This window comes from Garra rufa, chromosome 22 (genome assembly GCF_049309525.1).
Source record: "Garra rufa chromosome 22, GarRuf1.0, whole genome shotgun sequence".
Classification (NCBI taxonomy): Eukaryota; Metazoa; Chordata; class Actinopteri; order Cypriniformes; family Cyprinidae; genus Garra; species Garra rufa.
Genome location: NC_133382.1, coordinates 25,555,403 through 25,558,872, shown reverse-complemented (window position 1 = coordinate 25,558,872; position 3,470 = coordinate 25,555,403).

Sequence of the window (3,470 nt, the reverse complement as noted above, 5' to 3'; positions counted from 1 at the left end):
CAAGTTTATAACTCAGAATTGTGACTTTTTTCTCTTGATTTTTTACAATTCCGAGATATAAATTTGCAATTCTAAGAAAAAAAAACATCACAAAAGTCACAACGAGATCTAAACTCCAAATTCAGAAAAAAAGTCACAATTCCGAGACATAAACTCAGAATTTAGAGTAAAAAAAAAAGAAAGAAAAAAACACATATATACTGATGCAGTTAATATCTCGGAATTGTATTTTTCTCAGAATGGCAAGTTTATATTTCAGAATTGTGACTTTTTTTCTCAGAATTGGGAGTTTATATCTCAGAATTGTCACTTTTTTCTCAGAATCCATCCTTGAGTTTTAACAAAGCCACCATTCCGAAATATAAACTCCCAATTCTATGAAAAAAGTCACAATTCTGAGATATAAACTCAGAATTCAGAGTTTATATCTCAAAATTGTGACTTCTTTTCTCAGAATTCTGAGTTAATGTCTTGGAATAGACCTTTCTCACAACTTCCGTATTTTGCGCCGGAAATACGTAATTGCTGTGTAAACCCATTTCCGCCCCGGTATGCCGGTAACCAGTTAAACAACGTGAAAAACGCTTAACGTGGCTTAATGTATGTAAAAAACGACCAGGAAACCGCAAGTTTCTGTCAGACCTTACGTGGAACAAACATTAACTACTATCAAAAGAACGAGCCCTTATTCCACATATAAAGTGAATAATATCACGTTAAGCGTTTTCTCCCCCATAGAAGCCCATTATAAGGAAACAGCTTAACGTGGTTTACGTACCTCAACAGCGACCAGGGAAAACCAAACGTATGTTAAATTTGACTTATAATAAATACTTGCTGCTGTCAAAAGAACGAGCTCTTATTCAGCATATAAAGTGCGCGCCCCATAGAAGTCCATTATAACAAACAATGTTAAGCTTTTTCCTTAATGGAGTTCTATAGGGAGAAAAGCGTGATATTATTCACTTTATATTATTCACTTTATATACTCAATAAGAGCTAATTATTTTGACAGCAGAAAGTGTTTATTATAAGTAAAATTTTAAGCCACGTTAAGCTTTTTTTTTTTTTTTTTTTGTATAATAGACTTCTATGGGGCGCGATCACTTTATATGCTGAATGAGAGCTCGTTCTTTTGAGAGCAGCAAGTGTTTATTTTAAGTGAAATTTAACAGAAGTTTGGTCTTCCCTGGTCACTGTTAAGGTAAGTTAATAAACCAAGCTGTTTCCTTATAATGGGCTTCTATGGGGGAGAAAACGCTTAACGTGATATTATGCACTTTATCTGTGGAATAAGGGCTCGTTCTTTTGATAGTAGTTAGTGTTTGTTCCAAGTAAGGTATGACAGAAATTTGGGGTTTTCTGATCATTTTTTACGTACGTTAAGCGTGTATAAACGCGGATAAACTCTTAGTGGAAAAACGTATATCCTTTATCCAATTTGTTCCTCTTTGTGACGGAGTTTTCCTACACGACTCTTATGGGGTCTACAAAAGTTATCTTTGACAAACCAGCGAGGGAAGTTGTGTAGACTCTCTCCATTTTAATTTTAAATTACCCGGCTTTCTGCTGTGTTGACATTACACAGGAAGTCTGCATACCCTGCGATTGCGTATTTCCGGTTTCTGTGAAAAAGGTCTATTGTGACTTTTTTTCTCAAAACTGTGAGTTTATATCTCAGAATTGTGACTTTTTTTTCCAAAGAATCCATCCTTAAGTTTTAACGAAGCCACAATTCCGAAATATAAACTCGAAATTCTAAGAAAAATAAATCACAATTGCGAGATATAAATCCGAGATATAAAAGATAGTTAACATCTTGGAATTTTGACTTTTTTTCTCTCAGAATTGAGAGATTATATCTCAGAATTGTTACTTTTTTCTCAGAATTGCAAGTTTATATCTCAGAATTGAGACTATTTTCTTAGAATTGCAAGTTTAGATCTTAGAATTGCGAGTTCATATCTCGGAATTGTGACCGCTTTTTTAGAATTGGGAGTTTTTTATCTTGGAATTATGACTTTTCTGTCAGAATTGCCAGTTTATATCTTGGAATTGTGACTTTTCTTTCAGAATTGCGAGTTTATATCTCAGAATTGTGACCTTTTTCTCAGAATTGCAAGTTTTTTTTATCTCGGAATGGTGACTTTTCTGTCAGAATTGCGAGTTCATATCTCGGAATTGTGACCGTTTTTTTAGAATTGGGAGTTTTTTATCTTGGAATTATGACTTTTCTGTCAGAATTGCCAGTTTATATCTTGGAATTGTGACTTTTCTTTCAGAATTGCGAGTTTATATCTTGGAATTGTGACTTTTCTTTCAGAATTGCAAGGTTTTTTTATCTCGGAATTGTGAATTTTCTCTCAGAATTGCGAGTTTATATCTTGGAATTGTGACCTTTTTCTCATAATTGCAAGTTTTTTTTAATCTCGGAATTGTGAATTTTCTCTCAGAATTGCGAGTTTATATCTCAGAATTGTGAACTTTTTCTCAGAATTGCAAGTTTTTTTTATCTCGGAATTGTGAATTTTCTCTCAGAATTGCGAGTTCATATCTCGGAATTGTGACCGCTTTTTTAGAATTGGGAGGTTTTTTATCTTGGAATTGTGACTTTTCTTTCAGAATTGCGAGTTTATATCTTGGAATTGTGACTTTTCTTTCAGAATTGCGAGTTTATATCTTGGAATTGTGACTTTTCTTTCAGAATTGCGAGTTTATATCTCAGAATTGTGACCGTTTTTTTAGAATTGGGAGTTTTTTATTTTGGAATTATGACTTTTCTTTCAGAATTGCGAGTTTATATCTTGGAATTGTGACTTTTCTTTCAGAATTGCGAGTTTATATCTCAGAATTGTGACCGTTTTTTTAGAATTGGGAGTTTTTTATTTTGGAATTATGACTTTTCTGTCAGAATTGCCAGTTTATATCTTGGAATTGTGACTTTTCTTTCAGAATTGCCAGTTTATATCTTGGAATTGTGACTTTTCTTTCAGAATTGCCAGTTTATATCTTGGAATTGTGACTTTTCTTTCAGAATTGCAAGGTTTTTTTTATCTCGGAATTGTGAATTTTCTCTCAGAATTGCGAGTTTATATCTTGGAATTGTGACCTTTTTCTCATAATTGCAAGTTTTTTTTTATCTCGGAATTGTGAATTTTCTCTCAGAATTGCGAGTTTATATCTCAGAATTGTGAACTTTTTCTCAGAATTGCAAGTTTTTTTTATCTCGGAATTGTGAATTTTCTCTCAGAATTGCGAGTTCATATCTCGGAATTGTGACCGCTTTTTTAGAATTGGGAGGTTTTTTATCTTGGAATTGTGACTTTTCTTTCAGAATTGCAAGTTTATATCTTGGAATTGTGACTTTTCTTTCAGAATTGCGAGTTTATATCTTGGAATTGTGACTTTTCTTTCAGAATTGCGAGTTTATATCTCAGAATTGTGACCTTTTTCTCAGAATTGCAAGTTTT